Genomic DNA, 9531 nt, shown 5'->3' with positions numbered 1-9531 from the left:
TTTGAGGTGAGTTTTGAAAAGTACAGAGGGTAATTCAGGTGACTATAACAGATACAACAATGGTGCCAAGGCCATAAGGACTGGTCAGTGTGAATATATCCAGAGAGGTGGTGAGATGAGAAGGTATAGGCTTGATCTATATTTGGAGATCATTTTTATAAGACTCTAGATCCAGGAGCATCCCAACAATAAAACTGTTAAAACCGTTCTAAAAAAAATCTGTTTAGTAACCACCCCTCTCAAAAAAATTCCAGCACTAAAATAGTTGAAGAATGCTATGCTATAGTGGTTAATTCATGATGCATAATTCATGATTGCTTATATGTTTTAAAGCATTGAAATATAAATGTGCTAAAATGCCTTTCCCCCCTTCAATTACTGTGCTCCTTTGGAGTTCAGGTTGAACAGATCAGGTCTGAGACATCTCTGGTAAAATGATTTCTATTGTACTATCCTCTTATTCTCTGAAAAATCTGGGGGAGATGGGGCAGGTATTATTGTTGCTGTTCGGGAGGGACCACGACTTCAACTCTTGCGTACTCCACGGCACCTGGAGAGTGCCTGGCACTTGATAGGTGCTAGAAATGTCCGTTCCCATTTTATTCATAAGAGAGCAGAGGTGCAAGAGAAAAGCAGGTGTCCTGGTTCATGACTGAGAACACAGGCCTCGAGACCTTTGAATCAGGCTCCATTTTCTCTGCGCTTTTCACCCACTTGGCTTTCTTTATCATTGGCTCACCCACATGATGCTCCAATTTTCCCAGAAAGCCAGGCTTTAAATTCAAAGCAGCTTCCACCAGTTACTTCAGCATCACGGTAGGTTTTGTTCACACCTCACTGAGAAGCAGTTCTGGATACTAAGAGGGCATCCCGAGCAATGTCAAGAACAGTGCTCCCCAATGGCGGGTCAGCGAATAACTGCCCTCAAGTTCCAATCTCCCATCTCCTAATCCAGTCAAGTCTCTTCTCTCACTCCTTTCCTCTGTTGGAGGACATTTCCCCTGCTGTTTGTGATGAAGAGATTAGACGGAGAACAATGAGGAGGAAAAGAGTTCTTTCTTTCATAACAGAAAGCTTTTCCAACTTTTGGGGGCAAAGACTCTGTAGTATAACCAGAATCAAGAACAGAATTAATTCAAATTCCTAATGCAAGTCTGTCACGGGGGTGATAATATTGTAGCCTCCTGTCCCAACCAAGAATATAGATTCTGGTGCCATTTTAGGCTAAGAGTGGCGGCTACGTTTATTTTTCCCAAAAAAGATCCTTGAATGTCATTTTTAAAAATAAAAATAAGATGTACTTACTCTATAATATTTGGGAAATAAGAAAGCATAAAAAACAAAATATACAGCATGCACCCATAACTCTACTACTTGGGGAAAATTATTCAGCTTTGATTACACATATAATTACTTTGGTATCTGTTTCTCCTACTCGTTTTTATATGTGAATGTTTACCAGATAGATATTTAGATAGATAGATAAGTAGATAGACAGGTAGATAGGTAGGTAGGTAGGTAGACAGACAGACAGGCAGGTAGGAGTGTATCTGTGGGGGCAGAAGGTAGGGTTTCTACTTTTTAGAAGAAGTATGTCACACTGGGGAATGCAGCAGGTTCCCGAGATAAGAAAATCTGGATTTCCAAAGCACGAAGATATTTGGAAACAGTGTTTCAGGAATAAAAATGACTCAGCAGTACAGAAATTTAAGAAAACATGACAGAAGTTTTTAAGTACAATGTCATGAAGTAGAGTAAAAAATCTGGTAAAAAGAGAAAAAAGGCATGTATCTTAGAATCAACCTGGTATAAAATAAGCAGATAAGGAAGCTTTATGAAAGCAGTGAGCATACATGTCACAGAACATGGAACAATGGAGTTCTATTACATTGCTCACAAATCACCACTCTAACTATCATTTAGCCATGCCATAATTCCATTAAGATAACAATAAGTGGCGCAAAAAATGAAGCCATTAGTAAAGAAAATTAGTTCTGTGGCGTTTCATTAAGAGGAATTGACAAGGCATTCTATATTGCCCAGAAGGTTCTGGGAGACTTCTTGAGTCATCCCAGACCTCAAATAACTCAAACAGTAAAAATCTGATCTCTTTTCTTTAAAAAGTTCTGTTTTCTCAGACCAGTGTGTAAGATGTCAGGGAGTACAGAGAACCCACAGATGGTAGAAAGAGGAATTATTTCAAGCTCATATCAAAACCAGCATTATATTATTCTAGTTGACCTAGTGAAGAATATATAAAACCTTCTAGCTAAAAGAAATACATTTAAAAAATCCTCTTTCACTCTCCTTTTTTCCACTCCCCCTCCAACCATAAACATTCACACAGATACACATACACACACACACACACACACACACACACACACACACCCCCTCAGATTTGGCAAACCCTCCATCCCAGTTTGCCCAGGACTTTACCATGTTAGTACCTAAAGTCTCACATCCCAGTAGACGTCTACAGCCTGGGCAAAATGAGACTGCTGACCACCCTGTTCCAGGATATGCCAGCTATGACCTCCCACTTCTCACCAAATTTAGGACATTGTAGCCAATAGGGTTTAAATTAGAGAAACACAAACACTTTTTAGAAGAAGCATGTCACGCTGGGGAATGTGGAAGAATTCTTTTCTCTAGAGGGGCTTTATAGGATGGTATATTATTTGCTGCTGTTACTGCTAAAACCATCATAAGATAGAAACTGCGAGCAAACTCAACTTAACCGGGTTTCCTGTAAATCACTTCGGCTGTTTCAGCTGTATCATTCTAGCTTTAATGTAAGACGTTCAGAGGCTGCACCGTCTTGGGAAACAGCTGACCTCGCTTACTGCCACGTTAACCCTGGGGAGCAATTCCTTCCCTCTTCCTCACTGTGGGTGAATATTAAGTAGGAAACTCCGCCTTTGTGTGTTTATTTATCTCTGGGCACAGTAAGAGGAGAGGATGCTTTCATTAACAACCGTGCGGGGGCTGGGGGGTGGAAAATCAGACTTTTATTTTTATTTTTTTCTGCACCTCAGCTTCCCTCTCTACATTCTGATGCAAACAATTCTTTGTAATGAACACACTCTTGGAAATGCTAATGTCATAAACCATACTGAGGGGTCACAGGTTGGGAGGTAAAATCTGCAAAACCAAAGGTACCCTTTTAATTGCTAAAAACATTTTAATGGAAGAGTGTCTACATTTGCACTCAGTTTTATATAGGTAATTCTGTGGCCTGTGATGCAACACCTGGGAAGTGTGACCCAACGTAACTTTTCATTCTACCAAGTGAAGCCTAAGCCAGCAGAGCAGGCTCAACCTGGAGCTCACGAAGAGAGAAGCTCATAGAATATAAAACTAGGACAAAATACAGTAGGTTCCCAAGATAAGAAAATCTGGATTTTCAAAACACAAAGATATTTGGAAACAAAGTATTTCAGGAATAAAAATGACTGTTTATGGTCTACCCTAAAGAATTTGGCACATAATTTGCTATACATCAAATTTTGCTAGAACTTCATCTAAAAGGTAATGCAAAACATGCCTGTCTGAGGAGGTAGAGGGAGCTAGCTATTGAGCCAAGGACGGGGCAATGGCACATGAGAAAACCCACGTGGTTTCTCCTGACAGGACACGCGACACAAAATTGCAACCCAAACCCTGCCTTTTCTCTACCACCCTCCTTGAACCAGAATGGGGGCCACAGGTAGTAGCTCTCCCTCCCTGTTGTGGATCCAGTACTGCTTTTAGCCCAGAGCAGTGGCTGCTGGGCTGAGAACCACCTGCCCCATCTCCTCTTTTTCCCACTCTTCCTCTGCGCTTACTTTAGCAGCACACCGTTGATGCAGAGAATTCATCACCTGATGTGACAGCCCAAGCAAGCCTGGCACTAAGAAACTCTCATTTGCAACCCAGAAATACGCTGAGGTGCCACAAACCGGCTGATGTCAGCACAGAGTGGAGCTAGATCTGCATATGGGCCAGATGCCATTACTAGAGATGCCTTCAGCGTGGGTGAGGAGCTGTACGTGCTCCGGCCCCTCAATCACCCAGTCACTGTTGGGGCCGGCCAGGAAGAAAAACAAAGAGACACGGATGCATCCTCTTTCCCTCTCTATGCAAACACACACAGAGCCACTATATATCAGGGGCATCAGCTCACATAGTAGAGGTCACATCCTAGATTCATCATTCTTCTATCAAGCTAGAAGAAATATGTCTTCCTGATATGCTTAACACTTTCCCAAGATTACACAGAGAGCACTTTGAAAAGACGCTATTGGAAAGCCCCCGTAGGGATGTCAAAAGATTCAAAATTTCCTGGGGAATTTTACAGTGGAAAACAGATCCAGGTCCGGTCTGGGTATTCCTCCAGTCCTATCTCTAGCTGCCACCAGAGCTATCTTTCAAAAGTGTCATTCTGTGCATGTCATCTCCCTGTTGAAACCTTCAAAGGCTACTCATTGGCCTCAAGATGAGGTTCAATGTCCTCAGCAGGTCCGCAACAGCCTTGATCTTGCTTACTTCCCATATCAACACAAGTATTTACATTCCCATGAATTCCCATGACACAGCAGCCATCTCATATCTGCTTCTTTCCCCTTGAATGCCGTGCCCTCACTCCTCCAATTACATTGCACTCACACCTTGGCTGCTTTGTAAGACTGAATTTGAATATCTTTGTACATCCATCTGTCCCCTGGCCATATTTTTTGTTTCTTCCCCCCGCAGGCCCCCAGTTCTATGTATGTGCCTCTATCATAGCACATGTGCTGCTGTATTGCGTGTGTTCCTTCACATGTCGGTTTCACCTACCTGACCATAAAAGCAAGGCTGTGGGATTTATCTTTTACTCCAAAGTGCCCACCACAGTGCCTGACACATCACCGATTTGATAAACGTTTCTTGGAGAGGCATAGAACGAAGTAAAGAAACACTTAGTGGCGCTGTGACATCCATCCCCCAACATGGGCATGGAGAGACATGTGGCATCAGATCCCTGACCTCCATAATTCAATCCAACTATATGTAAATAGCTGTGTACAAATATTCAAAAGACAGAGCAGAAGCACCGTCAAAGTTTCTGGGTAACTTTAATATTCAGGCGGTGAACGTTTCTCTTACTAAATTGGCATCAGGGAGATTTGGTGCTTCATAGCTTATCCCAAACAAGCAACGATAATTAATAGTTATACTATTTTGTTTTGCGTTTAGAGAAAGCAATTGAGAAAGACACCGGAACCTGACTGTTGCAGTCCCACAGCTTAGCACACCGTCTTAACAAGGAGTGTTCTCCAGAAAGGCACAAGGAGAAGGGAGACAACCCACACTGCATCTGCATCCCAGTTACCACGCTGAGCACAGTGGGAATTGAAAAATGCAAGACAGACATAGTCTCCTAATGGCCTGTTGCGTCCTTGAGCCCCTGTCTTTTCTCTCTCTAGCGTGAGACCCATATTCAGATTCAGCTTCCCTCTTAGGATCTAGGAATGACATTGCCGGATAAAATCTGGATGCCCTGTTCTGTTACATTGTAATTTTATAAGTATATCCCGTGCAGTGTTTCCATTTGATAAATCTGGTAACCCTATCTGGGAATAACATGTGTTCTCAGACAGAAAAATTTTATTCTGGCCTAGTTTGGTGTCATAGGTAACTCACAATCAATTTCGCCACTTGTCTTACTTGGACATTTTGCATCAGTATGTTCATACGGGAATTTCTTTCTTGTGGTTGAGACCATCTCTACCAAGCTTATGCCTAGCTTTGCTTAATTTTCCGCTATTTATTACAGTTCCTTAAAGACGGAGAAAGTGACTTGTTCTTGTTATTGGAATGTTGCTCTGGAACCTCAGCTCACCAACTACTACCTGCCATCATACTTCCCAGAAGCCAATCCTCTGCTTGGATTTCCTCATGCTGCTGGCTCTAGGATTCCTGTTTCCATGGTCCTTTGACTGCTAGAGTATCCTCTCTAATTGCCACCTGCCACTAGGTCAGCCCCTGGTGGCTTCACATCAATGCCACACCACCACACACCTCTCTTGTCTGGCTCCCATCAAGCCTCTTGAACCCTGAGATCTTGTTTATAGGTTTCTACGTTCAGAAAGATTAGCAGTGCAATCGGCCATTCCTGGTGGAGAATAGAAATCCTTGCTGCAAAGACTTCTGTAGTTTACGCTGCCGCAAAGAAATAATTTTTCGTTGTCAAAGTGAGAATTCTTCCTCTACTGTACAGAGACGTCAAGAGAGGGGATTTTTTGCCTTTGCCTGTCTATCTCCTCTGGTCTCTACGAATTCATATTATCTTTCAAGGCCCAGCTTGAGAGTCACCTCCTTCTTGTAGGTTTCTTCAAGGCACACATCACCCACATCTCTAGCCTCTAATATCACTGACTTACTGATCCCTCATTTTGACATTTAAAACGACGTGCAACTTTTATTTACCATTTAAAGTCTCCAAGTGCACGCCATATGTTTTTGGCTGTAATCACTTAGTTTTTAATTACGTGAATACATACTCAGTGGCTACTTGTGCTACATACTGGGTAAACAGTGGTTGATAAAATAAGCTAAAAAAATCTCGTTTCTGCTCTCAAGGAGTTTACTGTTTTGCAGGAAATAGACATTTGCTATATTATCAAAACAATGTATACAAATGCTAGATGGCAATAAGCGCTAGGAGACAGTACAAAAGAGGGACCTCACTTGGGCTTATGGAAAATCAGCCTGAAGGTAAACAGAAAACGGACAAGTCAAGAGTGGGGCAAAGAGAAGCCTTTCCAGAGTCTCCAAGGGATTCAAAGGCGGCCAGAAAGAACGGAACAGAGCTGAGCACAGTGGTGAGTGAAGCAAGATAGGACCAGAGAGGAGATGCTTAGACTTGCAGGCTACATGAAGGGCTTTGATATGTATCCTCAATGAGATGGTAAATCATTCAACAACAAGCCATTATAGGACTAGGCTCATGTTTGACACAGCAGCTGCTCAGTTAAGCACTTGGTGGAATGGATGGAGAAATGACGCCTTTGAAGCCTTCCCTTGGTGTCTCATTCCTGTGAGTACTGGATGGCTTGGCTGCAGGTGCCCAGCATAACTGCACAGTTATAAGGAATTGTTCTAGGTACATCTCTTGCTCTGGATCACAAATACATAATGGCTCATAAATCTAGTGTGAACTCTTAGTCCTACTTCTCAGGAGAGAAAACTAGATCTCAGAACCCAGGATTTGCCAGACTTAGGATCCACTGCCTGCTACTGCTTTTTGGACATCTCAATTTTCAAAAGCTGGAGCTGTGGGACAATATGTGGGCTCCACATGCAGAGCACGGCTACTTGGGATGCTCACGGCTAAAGGCAGGTGACTCGTGCTCTTCAGTTTACCTTTGGGAATCCCTGTGTTGTTTATTAAGATGCTAGAATATAGGAACCACAAGACTGGCCGCAGAAAAGTCCAGGGATTCTAGTATCTCCTGCTACTCAGCAACAGTCCACCTCACCAAATTTGGTTTTGAACAAGACAAGCTCTGCTCCTCCAGGGCTATGCTTCTGAGACTCTACCATGGGTGGCACCATTTTGCCAGTGAATATGGCGTAACTTACACTGGCAAGGCAGAGTTCTGCTCTAAGACCTAAGAGTAAGATGGTATATCTGATCCACGTTCACACAGTAAGAAAACAAACTCCCTCATTACAAGTTACTACCTTGAATTTTATCTTGCATGCACCCTAACTGCTAAGGGGTGCTCAGTCACCAACTGGAAGATTCCATCAACTGTAGCATCATCATAGTGTACCCTCTTGCCAACATCCTAATGCCACATTATTAAAGTGCGCTTGTATAATACATCAACTCTGAGATCAAGATCTACTCTGGCTCCTTCTTAGCTTTATTCTTTTCTAATGAATCTGTTGTGAAGATTCAGGATTAATACTGCCATAGAAGGCATCTGAGACACAGGGGGTGGTTTTAGTTGAGCCTCTCCATAACTCACACAGTATAGGAGATAGTGTGCATTTCCAGGTTTTGGATTGAGTTGCTTTCCCATTTCTGTTAAAGGTACAAATAGGACAGTTAAACATAACATGTTCATGTCTTACAGACTTAAGGAGTCCTTAGGCTAAATGAACATACAAGAGGCTAAAGCTTGAAGTTTGATTTTACTTAATTTTCCAAAGGCTATCCTGATCTCCTGGCAAAGAAAAGTAAGCTCAGCTTGATTTTAGCTTAACAAAGGTGTCTTAGTGCAGAGAATTCTATTTATATCTGAATAAATAACCTCTACCCTCACAACTGCAAAAACCAAAACACAAACACACTTCCACACATCAACAAACAGCATTTGACAACATGCATAATTTCTATATTTATTATATTCACGTAGAGCTGATACACATTTTGAATGTACTGATAGTACCTAAAGAATATAGACAGACACACAGATGCTACTTATGCTAGAAAAGAGTAGCTACGTAAGACAAGGCAGTTATGCTTCCTCATAAAGCTCACCCTAGATAACTCAAGTAAGGGTATTCTTTTTCTTTTTTAAACTCTCAATATAAATTATCTGATTGGCTGACTATATACAGCCCTGAATTCTTCATTTCATTTTTATAACCTTTGATTTTGCTTTGGCTTTGTTGACAAGGCTATTATTTACTAAGGGTACACACAGAGATTGTATACACATCTTAACGGTGAATGGTGGCTACACATGAAATACACACACAGCCAGTATGTGTGAACCTGCCTTCGTGGGCTAAATCTTGAGGCTATTTACCATCACACAGGAAGCTAAATCCCTTACACTTTTCTGACCATCCAAGAGACAGCAATTACCCCAGATTATCAGACCAACAATGACATGCCGTGTAAAGAGAGACACTGAGCCAACTCCACATCCCAAAGACTGGCATATTCAAGTACACTTAGGACATTAATAGCAATTTACGTGCCATCACTGAGACAAAGCCACAAAGGCTCCGTTGGCAGCCTCTTATTTTGAAGCCTATTATTTGTGGGAGTTACGGGCTATAATCACAACAGAAACTTTCAAAACCCTTATCTTCCGTGACGCACCAAATCTATTTCAGAGCCATAATTGCTATGTCACTAGAGAGTTTGCTGCTTAATGCACTCAAATGCCATTTAGTGTTTGCAGGGTCATTACAGCTAACAGAAGGGTTGGGGGGGATATAGTGGGAAGCAGGCCCGGGCTTGGGGGTGGGGGATGCAGACAGAAAATGTTGACAAGAATGTACAAGAACGGGGTGCTAGTGTCCATTGTGCCAAATCTACTGATGGGAGGATATTGTTGTTTTTAAAATTCTATTTACTGATGAAATGAAAACAAGAGCTTGAAAACAATCTATGTGCTCAAGAATTTTGAATTCACTTGACACCACCCTAGAGATATTCAGGGGATGCTGGGGGACACCCTCTTTTATTCTGGAATTCTCATCCAACTGAAAGGGAGTTTGATTTTTTGAAATTTTTATTTTTTCCTTTTAAAGAGTCCCAGAATTTCT

General features: G+C 42.0%; 1 protein-coding gene across 17 annotated transcripts in view; it reads right to left on the bottom strand.

The window, feature by feature from the left end:
- PBX1 (PBX homeobox 1) overlaps positions 1-9531 on the bottom strand; it is a 328461-nt gene that overhangs the window by 40254 nt on the left and 278676 nt on the right. The gene's annotated exons all lie outside the window — the stretch shown is intronic.

The sequence above is a fragment of the Macaca fascicularis genome, chromosome 1 (assembly GCF_037993035.2).
Source record: "Macaca fascicularis isolate 582-1 chromosome 1, T2T-MFA8v1.1".
Taxonomy (NCBI): domain Eukaryota; kingdom Metazoa; phylum Chordata; class Mammalia; order Primates; family Cercopithecidae; genus Macaca; species Macaca fascicularis.
The sequence above is the reverse complement of the archived record's forward strand: the minus strand, read 5'-3'. Positions and strand labels throughout refer to the sequence as shown.